General features: G+C 45.5%; 1 protein-coding gene and 1 non-coding gene across 2 annotated transcripts in view; both read right to left on the reverse strand.

The window, feature by feature from the left end:
• The window catches only part of SLC1A1 (solute carrier family 1 member 1), an 82210-nt gene that overhangs the window by 56004 nt on the left and 1406 nt on the right, over positions 1-24800 (reverse strand). The window lies entirely within an intron of this gene.
• TRNAQ-UUG (transfer RNA glutamine (anticodon UUG)) lies at positions 5387-5468 on the reverse strand. The gene has a single exon. It is a non-coding gene; the product is annotated as a tRNA-Gln (tRNA).

Raw genomic sequence — 24800 nt, forward strand, 5'->3', positions numbered from 1 at the left:
GGGGAGGGACAGAGAGACAGAGAATCCCAAGCAGGCCCCGAGCTACCAATGCAGAGCCTGACGTGGGGCTCCAACTCACAAGTTTTGAGATCATGACCTAAACCGAAACCAAGAGTGGGTCACACAACCAAATGAGCCACCCAGCACCCCTCTCCCCCCCCGCCCCTGCCTTTCCTCTTCTTCCTTCTCCCTTCAGGGAGGGTGGGCCTTCCCAGTCACTTCTACCTTTCTCCTTGGGGAGGGGAGGGACTACTGTTGAAAGGTGACTGTGGAAGCAGTGACCTGACATTTGTCCCTCTTCCCCGATGGACAGAATGGGACTGATGGCTCCTCGATGTCGAAGAAACCACAGCCACGGCAGTGACAAATGGTCGGCGGTGGCACAGGGCTTGGGACCTCCGTCACTGTAGATTCTTAGTCACCTGCCCTAAAATCAAAATGAGGAACTGATCCGTTGTTAAGTGTAGAGTTTAAATACATTTTAATGATTTTTCAGTTTACATCCAAGATCGCAAACATCCAAGGTTAGGGGGTCAGAACAGCAGTGACCTAGGCGTGACTCAGGGTCTGTGGGGGCCCGACCGCTCTAGCCCAGCGCTGGCATGTGGAAATGAGGGTCTTTGGTGGCCTCGTCTCCTCAGTTTTTGGAAGAGAAACTAAGAATCTGAGTCTTGGTGTGAAACCACTCAATTTTTAAATGTGAAGCTTAGGGGCACCTGGATGGTTCAGTAGGTTGAGCGTCCGACTCAAGTCCCAATCCCAGGGACGTGAGATGAAGCCCTGGGTTGGGGTCTGCGCTGGGGGTGGAGCCTGCTTAGGATCCTCTCTCTCTCTCTCTCTCTCAAAATAAACAAATAAATATGCTTAAAAACAATTGTTAAACTCCGTGAGGTCACATCAAATACAAGCCAATTTCCTCTTTAAAAAATTAATTAATTAATTAATTTATTTAGAGAGCATGAGCATGTGAGTGCAAGCAGGGGAGGGGAAGAAAGAGTGAGGGGTGTAGGGGTAGAAAGAGAGGAAAAGAGAGAATCCCAAAGCAGGCTCTGCCCGTGCAGGGCTCGATCTCACAAACCGTTGAGATCATGCCCTGAGCTGCAATCAAGAGTCCAACGCTTAACTGACCGGGCCACCCAGGCACTAACCACCCCCCCCCCCCCCCCAGCTGTCTCTCATTCCTGTTTTCCCACTGAAGATGGTATAGGAACACGACAAATCAGACAAGGGAGAGCCACCTTGCTCAGAGGACAGCAAATACCGCACGACTGGGAAACGATCACCATCACCATGACCTCGAGAAGCGTCTGGTGGCCCTGAGTCCTACATGTGTTCTGTGAGTGTCATCTTTGTGCAGCACCAGGGGCAGTGAGGCGGGGTGAAGCTAGTGAGAAGGTGGCACTCCTGCCCCTGAGACCACACATTCGGGTAAGCAGGAGGGGGCGGGCACAGAGATCACAGACAAGAGACCTTGCTGGCCTGCAGGAGAGCTGCCCCAAAGTTGTAAGAATTCAAGGCCGCCCTGAGATAACCATTAGCCGGGATTAAGAAAGGCTGAAGTTCAGATGAGCCTTTGATGTGAGAATACAATTCAACAGGCAGGGATTGCTTCTGGGGACGAAGGAGAGTGGGGGAAACACCCCAAAACCAAGGAAAAGGGGGAAGGAACATTCAAATGCCTCTGTCCTAAGCACTTTTAACAAACTATAAAAATGACCCCTGAAAGTATAGTCTTTCCTAAGCACTTTTATAGTCCATTATTTTCTGTAATCTTCAAATCTAACAACTTTTTTAAAATTTTTTATTTTTTTAGTAAAAACAATTTTTTTAATGTTTATTTTTGAGAGACAGAGTGAGAGTAGGGGATGAGCAGAGAAGAGGGAGACACAGAATTTGAAGGAGGCTCCAGGCTCTGAGCTGTCAGTACAGAGCCCGATGTGGGGCTTGAACCCATGAACCGCGGGATCATGACCTGAACCGAAGTCAGCCACTCAACTGACTGAGCCACCCTGGCCCCCCTAACAAGCCTTTAATTTACAGATAAAGACACAGATAATTTACAGATAAAGTAATACAAGAAAGGTCAGGAAACTTGCTCAAGGTCACATGGCCAGCCTGGAGACCCAGGTCTGTCTGACCCCACAGTGCTTCCTGAAGAGTGCATTCAGTCCACAGTGGGGTGGTGTAGAGAACTACGGAAACTAAAATCGAATATCATGAAATGCCCAGAATGCCGGGGAGGAGAGCATACTTCTCTGACCCTTAAGTCTCTTCCTTATCAACAAGCTCATTGCCAGGATTATATGGGATGAACCACTGTTAACCTATAAAGTAAGATACTACGATTAGCTATTAGGAGAGATAATGAGCAGCCACAAAGCACAGGCAGGCCCAGGCGGCCCAGGCGGCCCAGGCTGGAGATAAACCTGAGGTGTGCAGGACAGATTAGAGCAGGGAGATAAGGCAGTCAGCAGGCTCTTCCTGGGCTGGAGGCTGGAAAAGGAGCTCCATCAAGAAGGGGGAGACAGCAAAGGCAGGACAAGAGTGAGAATCCCACATGCATGGTTTGGGTGGCTGGGGGAGGGGGGGGAAGGTCTCGCAAGACGGTAAGGTGGTTCATTTCGGAGCTTGGGTTGAGGAGAGAGAGGAGGAGAGGAGGAGAGGAGAGACACCAGAAGAGCCCCAGGCAGCAGACAAGTGATGGACCCTCACTTGACTCTAGCTCCAGCCACCATCTCTCTGCTGTCACAAAGAGAAACCCCAAGAGAAAATTGCTTTGCTGAGCCTCGCTGACTCTCAACCACAAGAGACGGTAATATGATTGTTTTTTAAGCTACTAAGTTTGGGAGTGATTAGTTACATAGACATAGGTGCCTGGAAGAATTCCTTCCTTACCTCCCTAAATTGTGTTGTCACTGCAAACATTTACAGAAGGCTGGTCTCAGTTTAACTCTCTCTGATGGATCTTTACAACTCCATGCGGTACATTTTCAGGTGAAAAACTGAGGCACAGGAAGTAAGATACCGTGCCTGAGACCCCACAGGACAAGTGACACATGTGAGATCCTGAAGCAGTGTGGGTCCAAAGTGGCCTACTTGGGGGACACTCTAGATGACCTGGTGTCCCATTATGGGTCCAGAGCACCCAGGAGCCTCCAGGTTCTGATTCTACTGGCTAAACTGCTCTCTGATCCTTCTCCCTCCCTCCCAACCTCACTGACCCCGCCTTGGTTCAGGACCGCCTCAGTTCTCACCAAGACTAATTCCTCAGCTTCCTGACACCTTCCTGCCTCCCGTCTTCTCTCCTCCAATTCATGCTCAGAACCAAAGCCAGAGTGGTCTTTGCAAGAAGCAAATCTGGCCGGGTCACTCTCCTGGGTAAAGCCTTTTCAATGCTTTCGCACCACGAGTGGCTCCCAAGCTCCGTGGTCCAGCCCCAGCCCAGCCGTGTTTCAGTTCCGTCCCGTGCCGTGGTCTCTGCCACGTCTGCTTTCCCTCCTTACCCATTTGCCATTTTAGCAAACATTGCCATTTTTCAAAACACAGCTCAAGGGTGTTTGCAAAGCCTAACCTCCTCCACCATCCCTGTGACATGTATGCCCCCGGGGCCAGATAAGCAGCAGGTCCTGGCTTGCCTGGCAGATACAGAGCTGAGAAGTTCCCTTTCTGTCCACACCCCACAGTGATCAGAACCAATAGATTAGCATCCTTGGTGGGAATGAGGGCAGCATCAGGCCCCAGGAGGCTTTGCTCTTCACAGGAATGGCATACCAGAAAGCAGAAATTCCTCAGCATTAAACATAGACCTCCTCTTGCAAACGATGCACCTGTGTGCACCAACCTGACCCCTGAGGCTTGTGTATGTCAGTGTTTATCATTTTTTTTAGCATATAGTCTTATGACTTTTAACATGTACTACAATTCTTACCACCACCACCACCACCAAAATTAGGATGTGATTATAGAATAGCTCCATCACCCCACAGAATTCCCTCATACTATATAGCTTTATAGACAGACACACACACACACGCACACATCCTAATGTCTGGCAAGCACTTATCTGTTCAACATCACTATGGTTTTGTTGCGAGAATGCCATGTGAATAGAATATACTTTATGCAGCCTTCTGACACTGGCTTCCTTCACAGAGCATAATACCGTTGAGATTCATCTAAGTTTCGTCCATGTCAATAGTATGTTCCTTTTTCTTGCCAAATAGATCACATCTTATGAAAGTACTGTAGTGTATGTATCCATTCACTCATCGAAGGATATCTAAGTTGTCTCCTGTTTTGAGTGATTATGATTAGAGTTGCTGTAAACATTGTGTGTACTACTTTTTGTGTGAATACAAGTTTTTCTTCTAGGCATATACCCAGAAGTGGGACTGCTGGGTCATATGGTAAGAGTATGTAGAACTCTATATAAGAGACTGCCAAATTGTCTTTTTGAGAGGCTGTATCATTTCACATTCCCAGCAGCAATGTGTAAGAGTACCAGTGACTCCACGTTCTCCTCCTCACTTGCTATTGTGTTTTTATTTTAGCTATTTAGTATGTATGGAGTGCCATCTCACACGGAGTTAATTTGCATTTCCCTAATGGCTAATAACACTGAACATCTTTTTGTGTGTTTGCCATTGGTGTATCCTCTCTGGTGAAGTGTCCATTCAAATCTTTTGCCCATTTCTAAAGCTGGGCTGTTTTCTTATAATTTTGAATTTTGAAAACTCTCTTTTTAAAGTTTATTTATTTTGAGAGACAGAGAGGACATAAAAGCAGGGGAGGGGCATAGAGAGAGGGAGAGAGAGAATCCCAAGCAGGCTCCGCACTGTCAGTGCAGAGTCCGATATAGGGCTCGATCCCACAAACTGTGAGATCATGACCTGAGCCAAAATCAAGAGTCAGATGTTGAACCGACTGAGCCACTCAGGTGCCCCTGAAAATTCTTTATATGTTCTGGATACAAGTTCAGATCTATTATTTCCTCCTAGTCTGTTGATTGTTACCTTTTATTTTCCAGCTTTGTAGAAGTATAACTGAAATTAAAAACTGCACATATTTAAGATGTATAAGTTGAAGATTTCATATGTGTCCATTCTCTTAATATCTTTCATAAAACAAGTTTTTATTTTTATAAAGTCCAACTTACCACTTTTTTTTCTTATGACTTGTGCTCTGGATATCTGAGGACTCTTATCTAACTCTAGGTCATGAAGATTTTTCTGTTTTTTTTCCTTAAAAGTTTTATATTTTACCCTTTTCTTTTTAATGTTTGTTTATTTTTGAGAGAGACACACACACACAGTGCTAGTGGGGGAGGGGCAGAGAGACAGACACACAGAATCAGAAGCAGGTTCCAGGCTCCGAGCTGTCAGCACAGAGCCCAAGGTGGGGCTCAAACCCACGAACCGTGAGATGACCCGAGCCAAAGTCGGACGCTCAACCGACTAAGCCACCCAGGCACCCCTACCCTTTTCTTTTAGATCTGTGATCCACTCTGAGTCAATGTTTGCATAAAATGTGCCATTTATATGGAGGTTCTTTTTTTTTTTTTTTTTTTTGCCAGAAAGGTGTCCAGTCGTTCTAGTACCGTCTGCTTACAAGACTATCATTTCTTCTTGGAATAGCTTTTGCACTTGTTTCAAAAACTAATCAGGCATTTTTGCATGGGTCTATTTACAGGATCTCTATTCTGTTTCGTTGATCTATGCGTCTCTCCCTTCACCAATACTACAGTGTCTTGATCACTGTCTTAGAATAGTAAAGTGTAATTCTTTAAACTTCCTTCTTATTTTCAAAATTGTTCTGGGGCACCTGGGTGGCTCGGTCAGTTGAACATCCAACTCTTGATTTGGGCTCAGGTCATAATCCCAGGGTACTGGGATCGAGCCTCATGTCGGGCTCCACACTCGGCATGGAGCCTGCTTAAGAGTCTTTTCCTCTCCCTCTGCCCCTGTCCCCTACTTGTACTTTCTCTCTCTCTCTCTCAAAAAAAACAAAACAAAACAAAACAAAACAAACAAACAAAACTTCCAAAACTGTTTTTAGTAGTTCTAGCTACTTTGCTTTTTTTAATTTTTTTAACGTTTATTTATTTTTGAGAGAGAGAGAGACAGAGCATGAATGGGGGGAGGGTCAGAGAGAGAGGGAGACACAGAATCGGAAGCAGGCTCCAGGCTCTGAGCCGTCAGCACAGAGCCCGATGTGGGGCTCGAACCCACAGACTGTGAGATCATGACCTGAGCCAAAGTCGGACGCTTAACCGACTGAGCCACCCAGGTGCCCTGCTACTTTGCTTTTTCACATAAAGTTTAGAATCCTCTTGTTTGATGTAGCAAAAAACAAAACAAAACAAAACAAAACAAAAAAAAAAACAACAAAAAAAACCACTACTGGGATTTTGATCAGAATTGCATTAAATCTATAAATCACATTACTGTGGGGGGAGTTCAATCATTATTGTGGTGAATCTTCTACTCCACTAACAGGTGTGTCTCTGCACTTACTTAGGTCTTTAATTTCTTCATTAGTGTTTTATAATTTTCAGCCTACAGATTCCACATATACTTTGTCAAATATATACTTAATCTTTTATTTTTGGAGCTATTATAAATAATATTTTAATAATTTCTATTTCCAACTTTACATTGTTAGTGTATCAAACAGATGATTTTTGGGGTGCCTGGGTGCTTCAGTCGGTGAAGCGTCCGACGTTGGCTCAGGTCCTGATCTCCCAGTTCATGAGTTCGAGCACCGTGTCAGGCTCTCTGCTCTCAGCACAGAGCCCGCTTTGGATCTTCTGTCTCCTTCTCTCTCTCTGCCTCTTCCCTACTTGCACTCTCTCTCTCTCTCTCAAAAGTAAATAAACATTAAAAAAATTTTCTTAATAAAAAAATTATTTTTGTGCATTAACTCTGTATTCTGCAAATGTGCTAAATCATTTATTAGTTTTAGGAGTTATTTTATAGATTCCCTAGGACTTCCTATGCAGAAAATCATGTCACCTGTGAACAGGGGCAGTTTTCTTTCTTTCTTTTCAATCTGTGCCTTTTATTGCTTTTTCTTGCCCTATTTCTGCAAGAAATAGCACTGGTTCTGCACCCAGTGAGTTACTGAATATGAGCTGTAAGAGTGAACATCCTTGCCTTATTCCTGATTTTAGGGGGTAAGTATTCAGACTTTTACCATTAAATATGATATTAACTGTAAGCTTTTATAAAATAGAATATTTAAGAGTTTAAAACAAAAATTCAACTGTCATCCTTGCTTAATTTTTTTCCCCCTCTCTCAGATTTTAAAGGGGTTTCTGGGGGTGCCTGGGTGGCTCACTCAGTTACGTATCCAACTTCAACTCAGGTCATGATCTCATGATGGTTCGTGAGTTTGAACCCCACATCAGGCTCTGTGGTGACAGCGTAGAGCCTGAAGACAGCTTGGGATTCTGTCTCTCCCTCTGTAAAACCTCCCCTGCTCGCCCTTTCTGTCTCTCTCAAAAAACAAATAAGAGGGTCACCCGGGTGGCTCAGTCGGTTAAGCGTCTGACTTTAGCTCAGGTCATGATCTCACAGTTTGTGAGTTCGAGCCCCGCGTCAAGCTCTGTGCTGACAGCTCAGAGCCTGGAGCCTGCTTCAGATTCTGTGTCTCCCTCTCTCTCTGCCCCTCCCCTGCTCACATTCTATCTCAAAAATAAACACCAAAGAAAAATTAAAAATTAAATAACATCAAAAAAATAAAGTGGTTTCTGTCCCAAATTCATCAATTTCAAGGTGTATGGTGAGTATCTAAACAACTTCAAACGTGTCTGTAGCACTATGAATTCAATAAAACTTGACCTATGATTATGTACTAACTTCCCTCAGGAAATAGCTTAGGAACACAAAAGATAAAAGGCAGGGCATTTCTGGTAACTGCCACCTGACATCCATTGTCCCTGCCGTTGACGGCACACCTTGTGTCTCTCAGTCTGTCTTAGGTGCAGCTGAACCTGTAACCAGTTCAGAGTGGGTGAAACGGCGCGGGATAAGGAGTGACCATGCCCCCCGCCAACCAATCACATCCCCTTCATCCCAAGACTGATTGAGGAATGGGTATGTGACCCAATTAGGGCTGCCTGAGGCTCAGGTCTGGGCAAGGGAGTCTTGTTTCAACTACAGGATCAGAAACTTTCTCTCTTCTCCTGGGCAGAGAAGAGGGAAATAGAAACCCTTAGCTGTGCTCACAACTATCTTGCACCAACGGGAGCCTTGCGGGAGGGTGAGAATACAGGTGTGCAGAAACTGTGTGTGAAGACAGAACAGGCCAGGATGGTACTTTTGAACCCCTGTATCCAGCTGTACCTGAAGCCAATTACTATTTCTGAGCTCTTAAATTATCTGAGCCATAAATTCTATGCTTCACCCTCCCCTCCACTCCCTCCCCACCCTCCTGGCTTAAGCATGTTTGACCTGGATTTTCTGTCACTTCCAGTTAGAGGAGTCCTAAATTACAGGTGGGGGAGAAGGTGTCACTGGTATTCTGGGTGTCTCCACCGTCAACCACAGCTGCCCATCTGCATGCAAAAAAAAAGGCTGGTTGATGTGGGGTAAGGCTCTCTGGACATGGAGGCCAAGAGGATGGGCCTGTGGGGCAGGGCAAGGGAGGAGAATGGTAACGCAGCTGTATAGTAACAAACTTACTTCTCGGCCCTCATTCACAGACCTGGTATCTTTTCTTTTTTTTTAAGATAAGTGTGGCCGAAGAAAACCTTTTAGCGCTCAATGCCATATGGCTCTGTGCTGGTTATTCTCTGCTTGCCTCTCAGACTTAACTTCTGTGCTTCCTTGCTCTGCTTCTCATCCCAGGAGGCTGATCTCTACCAAATGCATACTCAGGGTTCCTTGTCCTCTGGTTTTGGCTGAGTTTAGCCAAGGAGAGGCACTAGCTGTCGATCTCAGAGAGAGAGGGAGGTCAGAGTTATTTACTGCCTACCTTGCCATGGCTCTAGCAGTGGCTGAGTTCCTGCGGCCACATGGGTCCTGTCGTGTGGCCCCTCTGCCACAGCCCCAACCCTCACTGGGCTGTGGTTATACTGTCCCCTCCTCTTGCCTGTTCAGGCTTAGAGGAGCAAAGAGCTTTCCACAGGAATTAGCCCTGGGTGTCTTACCCTACTCAACTAAGTGTCCCCCGATTAAGTTCTATTCAGTTGAATACTTCTGAGGGGTGTCTGGGTGGCTCAGTTGGTTAAGCATCCAACTCTTGGTTTCAGTTCAAGGTTATGATCTCGTGGTTCATGAGTTCAAGCCTGCTTGGGACTCTCTCTCCCTATCTCAATCTCATGACCATGAGCCACCCAGGTGCCCCATTTTTTGTGCCCTTTTTTGCAGAGATTCCCCTCTAAGAAAAAACTTTTGTTACTATCTTTGCCTAGTGAACTCCTATTCACCCCTCAAAACCTAGTTAAAATGTTAACTCCTCCAGAAAGCCTTTGCTGGGCTGTCTCCCCAGGAGGAATGAGTCTATTCTTTGGCCCCGCTGAGCTACCTCTGCATCCAGTATCCCCTCTAACAGACCTCAGTCTCGGCCCATCCCCTCATCTGAAGCTCTTGACGCATAACCACTGCAGGCTCACTTCTGTGCTCCCACTGCCCCAGCACCGAGCCTGACCCTCCACAGCTACCTGATCAAACCTGCTGCCTTGAGCAGAACCAGGGATGCATAACTGACGTCCACTGCACGTGCCCAGGAGGCCATTGCATTTTGTACTCTTTACCCAGCAAACCTACTTACAAAACGCAGGAGAAAATAGCAGAGGGGACGCGACTGGCTGGGAGTGACAACTGGGCCACAGGAATGTGGATACAAATTCTGCCACATTGTCCAGGGCCATCCAACCCAGATGGGCATCATAAATATGGCATCTTTAGGAACTCGTGACCTGTAGGATTGTCTTCCTTTGACAATGGCTATGGTAATGCACCCATGTGAAGTGGGGTGCCTGGTTCCTATGCCTCTGGACTTCTCCAAGGTTTTGGGGTCCCAGGAGTCCAAAGAGCCCCTTGGGTTCAAATGAGGATGAGGTCATTGTAGGACCAGCCCACCAGGAATGTAGTCTCTATAGTGAGCATGATTGGCTGAGAGGCCAGTTGTGGGTGAACCTTTCAATCTGGGAACAAGCAGACTCTCTCTCCCTCAAAGATATGTCAGTTGTAAGCTCGGGGTATTTCTGAGACAGACATCCATGACATGACTTATGGGTCCTAAAATCTCCCATTTTCTACCATATCTGATAATCTCATGGATGGTGTCACCTCTTGGCTGGTTTTATGCCATGTCTATGGAAGACCTTCATCCACCTTGTGATTACACTCTATTCTCTCCCCTCTTCGGTACCTGTGCAGATACTTGGCCTCCAAGTCTCTGAAGGAATCGTAAGTTCTCTCACCCGGACTCGTATGGTGTGGAGAGGCCCTGGGATCCTTTGGTTGGGGGACACACCTTTTCCTCAGGTTTAACACTAGATGGCTGGGCACTACCTCTCTATCATAACCAGTTTTACAACTCCTGTAAACACCTTCTCGGCTCATTACACAATCTCAGAAAGCCTGCTCCCCATGAGTAAATGAAATCCAACCGTCTTCCCCACTGCTGGTTTTAGTCATGAGCAACTGGAGAGTAGAGAAAGAGAAGGACCTCTGGCAGAAGGAAGGCAGCCAGCCAGCCTGGATTTTCTAGACTTGCCCCAAGCCTGGAACTTCCAGTTTGAGGAACCTTGCACTCAGAAGGCTCAGTCTAAGTCACTGGGACTCCCCGATGTTCCTCAGCGGTTCCTCACCTCTGCTTGGACAATGTGTCACCTTGAACTTCCGTCTCTAATGATTCCCCCCCATGCTGCCTCGCTGCTGTTTACCTATCTGCCCTAACTTCCATGGAGCTGTTATTCTGAACCATCTTTCCCCACCCCGACAGGGACCACAGAAATACTCACTTTTATTTTCAAGTGAGTTAAGACGCAATTGAAGAATTTTATGGTATTTCTTAATTCAAAATGAAAGCGGTTCCCAGCGTGAAAAGGCTGGGTCAGGAATCTGTCTATAAATACCTTGGATATTTCTCTTAATCTTCACTGGAAGAAAGAAGGCAAAGACAGCCAACTTGTTTGATTATTATTTGTGAAAGGAAAGAACAGTCATGTTTAGAATGTTAAACATGCGAGATAGTCACTAAAAGGAGCCCAGATGCCTTTTCACACAGGATGAGAGCAGGGCCCCAGAAAACACACAAAGATGATACTGTGTCTTCAACAAATAATGCTGCACCCAGGATCCAAATTTCACCTTTTGCACCCCTCCCTTTGACAGTAAGAGACAATAACAAACATTTATAAAGCATTTGACAGGTTTATAAAGTATCACGTATTAGCTTATTTGAGAACAACGGGTGAGACTGACAGTCTAGAAAGACCTATAAATGCATTTAAGATGACCATCTGAGACCCCCCCCCCCCAAAATCAAACATGGGGAGTATCATCTTTTCACAGTAATACTTGAAGGGTTTTGTTTACTTTGGGGATCTCAGAAGATTTTATGTTTGTGAATTTCTTTAGCCCCCTTTCTCCGTATTGCTCTCACGGACAACAGACGGTGCCTATGGGATGGGGGAAGCCCGTCAAGGCGGAGAAAGAGGAAAGCTAAGTAAACAGCCACAGCTGCAAACCCACCTGCTGTGATCCACCAGCCCTTTTCTCCAGAGCCCAGAGCACTGAGCAGCATTCGCAAACGTCTAAGAAAGCTCGGGGCCCAGCCCTACAGTAGGGAACTTGAGCGTTCTAGATCTTAGAGTCACTAAGTCCTGTCTTCTGTGGTTATTCTACTTGAGGTTAAAAAAGCATTCAACCAATTCAATCGTTTCTGCTTACACAACAGTAGATGCAAACTTTTTTCTCCCCCCAAAATAAGCAAGCCGGTTGGAAATTACTGGAAAATACAAATGTTCAGCGCAGGTGGCAAACCAGTTGCAGAGGAGACCTGGGCATGTTTCTCAGGGTGTGTGACTTCTGAACTGGTCACATTGCCATTCATCCCTCCGTGGAACTCAGAAGCTTCTCTATGTGATGAAAGCTCAGGAAATTTTCCAGGTGTAAGAAAGGAATCAATGAAGAGGAAGCAGAAATGGAGCCAACCTCTTACATCTCCTGGTTGACAATTAACTTTTGCCAATAAAAAAAAGTAAAAACCCATCTTCAGACTCTTTAATGACCAAATCTAGTGTTTATCCAAGCAGCTCAAGCTCAAGGTCTACTGGAACAGGCAGCACAGACAGGCTAGTTAATTCCTTATCAAAGAAAATAATCTCCAGACAGGGAGAGAAACGGGCAGAATCTGGACAAGGATGTAAAAAGATGTGTGTGTTGGAAATAAATGCACAAAAAGACAGGAATCGCTAAATAGCACTTTCAAAAAAGCTCTGTCATTCAAGGCTGATTCAGCTTTATGCCACGACCAACTCTGTGAGATCTGATGGATCTTCTGTAATCAGTCCAAAGAACTTCCTGGAGGGGCACCTGGGTGGCTCAGCCAAATTTGGACCAGGTCACGATCTCACGGTTTGGGAGTTCTAGCCCTGCATCAGGCTCTCTGCTGACAGCTTGGAGCCTGGAGCCTGCTTCAGATTCTGTCTCCCTCTCTTTCTCTGCTCCTTCCTTGCTCACATTCTGTCTCTCTCTCAAAAATAAACCTTAAAAAAAAAAAAAGATTAAAAAAAAAAAAAAAAAGAACTCCCTGGAGATCAGGCTGGTTCTGGTGCTGGTTTCCTGAAAAGGTCAGATCTTCTTCAAGGTGAGGAGATGCCCTCCAGTCTGGGAGCTTTGAGGCCATGAGGAGCTCACACAAAAATGGCTTCAACACTGTTAGTGGCCAGGTTTCCTCTTATTCTGGGATCCCCAAACTAGAAGTATATTTGGGGTGACACGTGTGCGATAGGAGTTCCCAAGGGTCTTCACTCAAGAACCCATAAAACTAAGCAGTTGACTAGGGGATCCATGAGAGAGGCTCACCAAGGATTTGCCTCTGCTTTAAAGAAACTCAGTGAAGAAAAGATGTGGGGGCATCTTCTATGAAGTAGGTGCAAAGCTAGATGCTGTCAGGGTGACAGACCCAAATGAGACAGCACTTTCTTCTATCCTCAGGAAACTGAGATAAGAAAGAGAGGTTGTAAAAACACAACAATACATTTCTCACATAGTAGTTGCACACGATACTGAGATTGGACGTAAGACTGGAGATGGGCCTTTGTACTCACATGGTTATCTCTACCTGGGCTTGTGATATTTCCAATCTTCCAGCCCAGGAATCCTACTACACCTGCTCTAGGCCATTCCCAGCCTTCTCCAGAATTCCTTCTCAATTCTGCCTCTTTTCTATTAAGGCCCAAGGCGAGACGTAGCTTTCTTGCAGCATTTACCACCTGGGCTACTGCTGTTGTATCTGCATGCACACTGCCTGACACTCTGGGACAAAACACAGACTTGAACCCCAGTAACATCAACACTTGCTCCATTAAATTGAGCTCCTAATTGATGGCTAAACGAAGAGATCTTCCCAATCATAGACAATGCTTTTCATCTCACATGCCAACTTCCTTTGATTGACAGTGGTTGCCTGGAGGATAGTTTTGGGGCTTCTGGGGCCATAACTGAGCTCCGTGGTAGAGTGCTGTAAGTAAGTAGTTGGTGATGTCTGCCACAGGGCAGAGCTTGGGGGGAGGGGGTGCAAACGCAGTGTGACGTGGGGATATAAATTAAAGGTTACCAGAGCACAGAGGAGGCAGATTAGCTCCAGCTGGGTGGCTAGAGAGGTCTACACAGGAAAAGTGGGAATTAGATGATCTACCTTCAAGGATGGTTAGAATAACAGTAGGTGAAACACATGAGCAAAAGCATTAGAGCAGCCATCATCAGGAAAATACAGATCAAAACCACGATGAGATACCACCTCACACCTGTCAGAATGGTTAAAACAAACAACTCAGGCAACAACAGATGTTGGCAAGGATGCGGAGAAAGAGGATCTCTTTTGCATTGCTGGTGGGAATGCAAACTGGTGCAGCCGCTCTGGAAGACAGTGTGGAGGTTCCTCAAAAAATTAAAAATAGACCTACCCTATGACCCAGCAAGAGCACAGCTAGGAATTTACCCAAGGATACAAAAATACAGTTTCCAAGGGGCACATGCACACCAGTGCTTACAGCACTCTCAACAATAGCCAAATGATGGAAAGAGCCCAAATGCCCACCAACTGATGACTGAATAAAGAAGATGTAGTATATGCACACAATGGAATATTACTCAGCCATCAAAAAGAATGAAATCTTGCCATTTGCATTGACATCGATGAAGCTAGAGAGTATTATGCCAAGTGAAACAAGTCAGGCAGGGAAAGACAAACACCATATGATTTCACTCATATGTGTTATTTAAGAAACAAAACAGATGAACATAGGGGAAGGGAAGGAAAAATAAGATAAAAACAGAGAGGGAGGCAAACCATAAGAGAATCCTAAATAGAGAGAGCAAACTGAGGGTGGCTAGAAGGGAGGTGTGTGTGGGGGATGGGCTAAATGGGGGATGGGCATTAAGGAGGGCACTTGTTGGGATGAGCAGTGGGTGTTGTATGTAGTGAGGAATCACTAAATTCTAGTCGTGAAATCAATATTACACTACATGTTAACTATATACTTTAAATAAAAATTTGAAAAGCAAAAATAAAAAGGCATCAGAGCAGCAAAGTACAACAGACCCAGGGAAAGCAATCAGTAGACAAGCTCAACTAGCATACAAGTTCAAATAGAAGGCTTTGTGGAGGAGAATGGGGGAAAGGCTAACCACTGTAGACTGCCCCAAGTTAAGGCCAGGATAAAGAGGAGACATGAAACAGGCAAGGCATGGAGGAAGAAATGAGACGAAAGGCTCTATTTAGATACTGAACAAGAGTGAAATCTATAAGAATAATTTGAACTACCCATTAGGTGTATCAAGATTTGCTAGGAAGGAAGGAGCCTGCTTAACGGTGAAAGAACCTTAGACTGGGAGTTGGACAGTCCTGGGTGCAAATCCCAGCTTTGACTACGACCTCAGCCACGGGACTTAAAGCTTTTAAGTTTCCTTCTCCTCATCTGTAAAAGGGTAAACTTCCTGCCTCATTGTATCAAGGGTCAAATGAGAAATAAATGTGCATAAAACTCATAGTAACCCTCTGACAAATATTAGCAAATAGCAGGCTTGGTTAACCACAGAGAAGTAACTTTTCAAAGGAGAAAATGTGTCTCCCTCATTGTCTCATAATTTGGGCAATCTTGTATGAAACCCGTAAAGTAGTTAAGGGAATCAGAAGACAACTAAGTCTAGGAAATACCCAGAGAAATTGAGCAAAATCAGTTTATCTTCTAGGAATGGGAAGAGGTTTGGAGACTGGGCTTTCCATGGTTAGATATTTCTGGTGACGATGCATTTTTTTTGTTGTTGACTTCATTCTTTACTGAATTATAAGTAACCTGGTAACTCTCAAGCAACAGAACAGCGGTTGAAAGATAATCTGATTGTATAATCTCACTTAAGCGCTCTTCTCGAAGGGTTTCCTCCTTAGTTGAGTAAGTAGATGAAGTTTTAAAAACCCGAGAGCACTGAACCCAGGTAATCGTCTCAGAACAGTTATAAGAATAAGCACATAGCGTGGATGCTCGCTTATGTCATTTCTGAATGGAAGTTCCAGCCCCAGAGGCCACCACTTTGCATCAACATGCGGACCTCACAGAGTCACATGATGCTCATGTCAGGACCCTTCCTGGACACATGAAGATGTGCCGTCCTATCTGTGGACACAGTTAGGGACCCCTAGACCAAGAAGGGCTGGGGGAACGGAGACCTCAGCCTGGGTGTGGAGGAGCTGGCCCCGGGTCTTGTCCCAGCTGAGCGTATGCCCAGAACTCACACAACCGGGCCCGGGGCCGGGACCGCAACAACCCAGGACACACAGCATGAAGCGTCTGTGGGCTGGGACAAGGTCCATCCATCCCGGAAAGTGCAGGAGCATTCGCTGGAAAGGATATATTCTACCTCTGGTAATGGAACAGGCAGTTGGCAGATGTTTTTCAAACGTAGGGTAGTAACATTTCTGGCAACGAGTGAGTCACCGAAACACTTCCTTTCCATCAACAGAGGTGTTACTGTGGGGTGTACTAATGGCAACAGAGCACTCTTTGTTGTAGTTTGGGCTGTTTCCTTAGCAAGTATAATGAATTGGCTCCTTCTAAATCTATCCACTGAGCTAAACTATAGCTCCAAAGTGAGCTATTGGCTTAACGGTAACTGTCTCCAATATTCTCTGCTATTAGATGTATGTTTAACATTCTCAATAGGGAAGACCACTGAAAACACTTGCTACTTCAACAGACACTGCTGCCGGGGTGTTTAAATGGGCCACTTGATGTCATCGAAAATGAATTCGTTTTCTTCGAGAGTGCTGGAGTCCCCACAGTATACGTGACTCTGGGTCTCCAGCGACACGCACACAGGGGAGATATGCAGGTCCCCGGCGAACACGAGGCCAGTGGGTCGGACTCCCCACGGGACAGTTACACTGAGGCTCGGCTCTGGTAAAGGTAATCACAAGTTCTCGCAAGTAATTAATGTGGAAAGCTTCCTTTCTTCACGAGCAAGTGCTCACGGGAGCACGCATATGCTCTCCGATAGCTGATTCCTAATCCCACTTATTTACACCTTGTCTGACCCATCCAGGGTTTTTAGCCGTCCGAGCTACTGTATTCTGATGCGGCACACGGTAGTTTTCCCCACTGCTTGTCTTTGTGTGAAGTTTCCTTTCTTTTTTTTAAATTTTTTTATGTTTATTTATTTTTGAGACAGAGAGAGGAGGAGGGGCAGAGAGAGAGGGAGACAGAGGATCTGAAGTGGGCTCTGTGCTGACAGCAGAGAGCCCGATGTGGGGCTCGCGCTCGCAAACCATGAGATCATGACCTGAGCTGAAGTCAGACACTCAACCGACCGAGCCACCCAGGCGCCCCTCAAGTTTCCTTTATTTCTTCTGCTTGCTGCTCAAATGTTTGACAGGTGGGTAACTTTGATTCTACAGAACTTTTTTGTACTAAAAAACCCAACATATCTCACGCTAACCAGTATCTAACAAGATACTGAATACAGACAACCTTCTCTTTTCTATTAAACTGAATAGACAGGGGCGCCCGGGTGGCTCACTTGGCTGGGCGGCCGACTTCCGCTGAGTTCATGATCTCGCGGTCCGTGAGTTCGAGCCCCACGTCGGGCTCTGTGCTGACAGCTCAGAGCCTGGAGCCTGTTTCGGATTCTGTGTCTCCCCCTCTCTGACCCTCCCCCATTCATGCTCTGTCTCTTTCTATTTCAAAAATAAATAAACGTTAAAAAGAAAAAAAGAAAAACTGAATAGACAGACATACACACACACAAGCACACACACCATCTTTCCCTTTGCTGGACGTTAGCAATGTACCTTCAAAGTCCTCCCAACAGATAGAATGTGTCTACAACACAAGGTGTGTGGAGTCTCAGGCTTGTGATAACTTTTTAAGATTCATTTTGTAATACCGGGCTCGCATAACTTCGGGTGGGGTTTTGGTCTTATAGACTTGAGGTATACACCATGTAGAGAACCAAAAATCAGAATCTGTTCAGGGAGTCCGAAATTCGTCTTGGTTCTGATTCGGTTTAAAAAATGAAAGCATCAGGCATAGACATTCAAAGCCCAAAATTCTTCTCTTAATTCTTTAATATGTGGAACTCTAGCCAGCTAAAGGGCCTCCTCTCTAAGGTTCTTAACTAAGCAGATGCATGTAAGATATGTATGCATATAGAGCAACAACACAAGTTTATGAGACCTCATATTCCTGAGTAATCTAATGCTGACCTGGAACACCGCCCAGGTAATAGTCCCACATACAACTTACATTATTATTATTATTATTTTTTTTTTACAGTAGCCTCCGTGCCCAATGTGGGGCTTGAACTCAGGACCCTGAGATTAAGAGTTGCATCCTCTACTGATTTAACCAGCTGGGCACCCCCAGTTTACATTATTAAACCCAATTCACAGAGGTTTATATGTGACTCAACATCAAGGTCATTTCCTCCTCCCTTAATGACTTTTCACACCCTGTGCCCTATGGAAGAGGTCCTGTGGCTCCCAGCAATACACTGAGGAATGATGGTATAATCTGAGCTACAGAATCTGAGCTAGAAGGAACCTCAGAGATTTTCTAACCCAAGGTCGAGAAGCATGTGGCACACACGCCCCTACTCTCTGCTCCTAAGCCCTTGGCAGACATCAGTAATCAACTGCAGAACTTCTGTTTCCAATTCTTTCTCAACACTCATATCACACACGGCAGTCTACTATCTATAAAGGGGAGCTGGCACGTGCATGAAATCCTTTCTCCTCTGCCTCATCTGAACCCCTCTTCTTTCTGATAAGAAACAAAGGCCCATGGGGTGCCTGGGTGGCTCAGTCGGTTGGGGGTCCGACTTCGGCTCGGGTCATGATCTCGCGGTCCGTGAGCTCGAGCCCCGCGTCAGGCTCTGGGCTGATGGCTCAGAGCCTGGGAACCTGCTTCCAATTCTGTGTCTCCCTCTCTCTCTGCCCCTCCCCTGTTCACGCTCTGTCTCTCTCTGTCTCAAAAATAAATGTTAAAAAAAAATTAAAAAAGAAAAAAAAAAGAAACAAAGGCCCAGAGAGTTTAAGTATCAGGTACACTTTCTTACATAGCTCTCAAGCGTGAGTTTCATTACTGTCTCATTTCAATTTCCAGTGTCTGTTAGGGGTGGTAGGAGTGACTCTGCCCTCAAGGGGTCTATAATCTAGTGTTTGTTTGTTTTTTAATGTTTATTTTTGAGGGAGAGAGAGTGGGGGAGGGACAGACAGGGGGGTAGACAGAGGATCTGAAACAGGCCCCACACTGACAGCAGCAGGCCTGATGCGGGGCCTGAACTCACAACCGGAGATCATGACCTGAACCACATCTGGATGCTCAAGCAACTGGGCCACCCAGGCGCCCCTATAAACCTAGTTTTGAGGAAGAAAAGATTAACATGCTTGATACATATGTAGACTCAGTGTTAATCTGGGTCACTGATGCAGATCAGAGGATGCTAAAGTGGGCAGAAGAGAAGTTATGGAGGAAATGGGGGTCAAACCAAGTTTGGGACTCATTTATTCACTCCATAAACAAGGACAATGTCTTACTCTCTGGGCCATAAATGGTTCAATAAATCAACAAATGTATTGCATCTACCAGACATTGTCACAGGTGCTATGGGTTCAGGAAGTTCACAGATTAGTGGAGGAGGCAAAAAAAAAAAAAAAAAAAAAAAAAAAAGAGAGAGAGAGAGAGAATATATTCTAACTGCAGAATAATACATACAAGTAGATATTCCTTCTTTTTTTGTTTTTTGTGGTTTTTTTTGTTTTTTATTTGAGAGAGAGAGAGAGAAAGCAGGGGAGGGACAGGGAATCCTAAGCAGGTTCCATGCTGAGCACAGAGCCCAATGCAGGGCTCGATCCCATGACCCTGGGATCACGACGAGCCAAAATCAAGAGCTGGACGCCCAACCGACTGAGCCACCCAGGCACCTCCAGCAGATATTCCTTCTGCACAGGAGGAGAGCACAACAGTTCCTTAACAAGCCTGTGGCACTTCTAGGATTCCCTCTCCTGCTAGAGGTTGCCACTTTCTTCCCCTAGAGGACCAGATTCAGCCATACTCCATCAGGATAACCTGCTGAGCATCTAGAGTTCAGTGTCATTTCTTTTCCACTCCCATTGTTGCTGCGCAGCCCAGGACCCCTCTCTCCCTGCCGGACACGGACATTAATCCCCTGGGTAGTCTGCCCACCTGCAAGGCTACCTTCCCGGGATCCATTCCGCACATCCATCTGCCTCAATGATCTTCTTCAAGCACGGCTCTGATCATGTCTTTGCCAACCTAACCCTCAGACCGTGTCCAAACTCATTGGCGTGGCATTCTAGGTCCTCCAGGGTCTGGCTCTGCCTCCTCAGCAGGCTTGCTCTTTTTGTTGAACGTGTTCCTCCGTCGCACCCTCTGCTACAGTCATGCCGAGCCTCTCTGTTAAAAGGCAGGAGAGGCAGACTTTGCAGTGGGAGGAATAGCCGGGCAGCCTCATGAACAGAGGCATGAGAGTAGGTCCGAGCCCAGAGCAGACACCAGCCCAGCTGATGAGTCCGGCAAGATCCTCTGGAGCACGTGTTCCTCCAAGGGCACAACCCGCCCTTCCCGGAGTCCTGGAGGCGTGTTTCTGCCCCTTCCCAGTCTCAGGGGGAGAGAAGGACAATACAGACCAAAGTGCACGGTGCAGGTTATTTTCCACCTGATACGTCACTCAGCCACACTTCTGATTCCCAGGAGAGCCGGCAAGGACCAGGTATGACAGGGAGACGGGGAGCAAGCCAGAGGTGACCGGGACTAAGTCCTCCACTGTTGAGTCTCAGTTTCCTCACCTGCATGTAGGGATCTTTATAGTTTCCTCATAGCTCTACCTATACCTCTAACTATATCTATGTAAGCCTATATATATAAGCAATACCTACTTTACAGTTGCAATTTTTGCAAAGTCATTGACTGTCTTAATTTTAATTTTTTAAAATCTACATCCAAATTAGTTAGCATATAGTGCAACAATGATTTCAGGAGTAGATTCCTTAATGCCCCTTACCCATTTAGCCCATCCCACCTCCCACAACCCCTCCAGTAACCCTCTGTTTGTTCTCCATATTTAAGAGTCTCTTATGTTTTGTCCCACTCCCTGTTTTTATATTATGTTTGCTTCCCTTCCCTTATGTTCATCTGTTTTGTCTCTTAAAGTCCTCATATGAGTGAAGTCATATGATATTTGTCTTTCTCTGACTAATTTCACTTAGCATAATACCCTCCGGTTCTATCCACACAGTTGCAAATGGCAAGATTTCATTCTTTTTGATTGCCGAGTAATACTCCATTGTGTGTGTGTGTGTGTGTGTGTGTGTATGTATGTATGTATGTGTATATATATATATGTATATGTATATATATACATACATGTATGTATGTATATATACATATATATGTACGTATATATATACATATATATGTATGTATGTACGTATATATATGTGTGTGTGTGTATATATACATATGTATATATACACACACACACACCACATCTTCTTTATCCACTCATCCATTGATGGACATTTGGGCTCTTTCCCTACTTTGGCTATTGTTGATACTGATGCTATAAACATGGGGGTGCATGTGCCCCTTTGAAACAGCTCACCTGTATCTCGTGGATAAATGCCTAGTAGTGCAACTGCTAGGTCGTAGGGTAATTCTATTTCTGTTTTTTTGAGGAACTTCCATACTGTTTTCCAGAGTGGCTGCACCAGCTTGCATTCCCATGTCATTGACTTTTTTCACAAGTATTTCCTAATATTTCATCAGCCATGATGGAAATGAGATTAGAGAGGTATAATAAGTCAAATACACAGTAGGTTAAGCACACTACCCTTCTCAACCAGCTTCTGTTTCCACCCTTGCCTCTGCAGTCTGTGGTCAAAACAGCAGCCAGGGCGAGCTGATTAAAATACAACCAGACCCTGTCACAGCTCTGCTCAAAACCTTTCGATGGCTTCCCAGCTGCCAGTAAAAGTCAAAGTCCTTAGAGGAGCCTACAGTCTCCCAGTGCTCTGTCCCCTCCTAGCCTCCTGCCTCCCCATCTCCCCTCCCTCACTCCACCCCTTGTTCTTTTTCAAACAAGCCAGGATGCTCCCCAGACACCGGAGCACATGTTCCTTCACCTCTTCTTAGTCTGCAGTCAGTTGTTACCTTCACGGGTGGGGGGGGAGGGGTGTCCCTATTTAAAACTGCAACCCCCTCCCAGCTTTATGTTACTGGAGAGTGCTGTCACCATCTAATATACTCCATGTTGTAGTTAACCTATTTATTCTATTTACCTCCCCCGACTTGAATGTAAGTTCCACCAGGAAAGGGGTTTTTATTGTTTTGTTCAGTGCGGTGTGCCCCAGGCCCTAGAACAGTCCCTGTTGAGTGAACAAATGGTTTAAGTGTTCGCTGCTGCAGGTATATTCCAGGCTGAGCTGATTAAAGGCCCAGCAGCGTCAGGCATGGTAGCTACCAGACCAAAAGAGCTTTATCAACGACGATATGCATTCTGGAATATCGCCACACACAAGGCTCTGTGCAGGTGAGGTACAGCCTGAGCAGCAGCCAGCCCTGTCACAGACACACAGAAGCAGGAAGAGAGCATTTACCAGGACTCAACTTAGCATTGCCAAATGTATGCTACCAGAGGCTTAGTGCAGGAGACAAGGAGCAAGGGTATCACTAATAACGTGAAAGAATTGTCCTCCCTTTCAGACAATGGAATCTCAATCTATAAATGATTGCTTCCTGAGCACGCTGAAGAAAATTATTCAGCATGAATCAGCTCGCCAGCTCTGTCATGTAAATAACATCTACTTCCTTTCCTGAAAGTCCGTAAGGTGGAAATCAGGTGTTTCGAATGACTGACATAAAGCACATCCTGGACAGAAAGATCAAGCTCTATGCTGTGAGTGGGGCGAACAATTCATGAGTGCTTTAATCTAAAACATTACACACACGGTCCCTGACTCATGATGATTCCACTTGTGGTTTTTCAACTTTACATCGGTGTGGAAGTGATGCCTCTTCAGCAGAGATCGGACTTCACATTTTGAATTGTGATCTTTTCGTGGGCTAGAGAGATGTGGTACAATCCTCTCTCCCCCGTGGGGGTGGGCAGTGGGAGCCAAGCTGCAGTTCTGACGGCGAGGCCTTCACGGAGATAAACAACCGATACGCTCACGACCATTCTGTACCCCACAACCACTGTTTTTCACTTTCAGTACCGTGTTCAACAAATCACATTATAAAATAGGCTTTGTGTGAGGTGATTTTGCCCAACTGCAGGCTAAGGTAAACGTTGTGAGCACATTTAAGCTAGGCTAGCCTAAGCCACGGTGCTCGCTTGGTAGGTTAGGTATATTAAATGCATTTTTGAATTATGATACTTAATATCTTCAACTTACAATGGGCTTATTTGGGACCTAATCCTATCATAAGTGGAGGAAGATCTGTACATGATATGATCATTATTGGATCACCTGAATCAGAATGCTCTGACCCAGAGTTTTTACACACAGTGATTCTGCCTGGACAGAATTCCCACTTGGAGCACAAAAATTCTACCCTCAGAATTTCTGTCTAAGTGAACTGAGAATCAGGCTATGGGGCACAAAACAAAATGGTTTATCCTTCCCATCTCTTTTTTAAAAAAGTGAATGCTCTTTAATTGCATTTCCCCTCACATCCTAGGTCTTGAAAAACCAGAGGCTTTAAGCTAGTTCATAAAAACTTTCGTCCCTCATTTCAATAATCAAAATATCTTAACGCGTCAGGTCTGCTGAATTACAGCAGGGACCAAACATTTGGATGGCTATAATCAGAAGGGGACATTCTATCAAGGTAGTTAATACATTTAACAGTTTCTTCTTTTTTTAAAAAAATTGTTTTAATGTTTATTTAGTTTTGAGAGAGAGACTGAGTGCAAGTGGGGGAGGGCAAAGAGAGAGACATACACACACACAGATTTTGAAGCAGGCTCTAGGCTCTGAGCTCTCAGCACAAAGCCGGACGCGGGGCTCAAACCCACGAACCGTGAGATCATGACCTGAGCCCAAGTCGGGCACTTAACCGACTGAGCCACCCAGGCACCCCTAACAGTTTCTTCTTCTTAAAAAAGGTCCAGAAAGGAGGCTACATGACCATGCTTGTGATTTTCTGTAACAATTAAGACTCTTTTAAAAATAAACTTACTCTCAGTTTATATGTGGACTCAGCCTCACTGTCGTAAGTTAGCTGGAATTTCTTTCTGGTTAAACTGAGCTAGTGCAGACTACACCAACAGAGGTATGATTCGCACTCAGACCCAGTGCTCTGGAGAAAGAAAAGGAAGATCCCAGGACGGAGGGTGGGGGTGGGGTTCCAGGGATGGGCACACTGGGGGTGGCCCTAGGCTTGGCACTTCTCAGACCAGGAGCAGAAACCCTCTGGATTGCCCTGTGCTGCTCCTGGAGGAGTAAGTCCAGAAAGACTTCAGTGGAGCACTTAAACATTTTATGTGGTGGTTTCCCTTTCTCCAGAAGAGTGTCTGAATCAAGCTCCCGGGGCTCACCCAGATTAAAAACTGTTGGAAAGTGCCCTGATGCCAAAGGCCACATCTGCAAAATGGGCACGTGATCCCTCTTGACACTGAAGATGTATTTATGCAACGGGTTCCGAAGGCCAGGGAACAACTGCTCAAAATCCTTTCCAAACCACCCTCTAGTGAATTGGTACACTGAACAGCGATGTGCAACACTTCTTCACCAGATGATAATCCTACAGCTAAAGAGGCAGGATTATTCCACTCTCCCAAGGAATTGGGAGGGAAATGCCAGCCTTGGGTTATCCAGTAACCATCCTTAAAAAGGGTTTAACAATTAATTCTGGACTCTTATTACCAGGAAAACACACAAGGATATTGCATCTATCTGGATGCATGGAAATCAAATCCCTCTCTCTGTAGTTTCTTATTTAAATGTAGGGGGGCAGTATCCTGCCCCTAAAAACCTTCCCTAAAAACCTCTAAGCCACTTGGCCCTTGGGGGAAACAGAATTAAGCAGGTAAGAAAGACTTGCTTCT

The sequence above is a fragment of the Panthera pardus genome, unplaced genomic scaffold, assembly GCF_024362965.1.
Source record: "Panthera pardus isolate Hobbes unplaced genomic scaffold, ASM2436296v1 HiC_scaffold_20, whole genome shotgun sequence".
In the NCBI taxonomy this organism is placed as follows: Eukaryota; Metazoa; Chordata; class Mammalia; order Carnivora; family Felidae; genus Panthera; species Panthera pardus.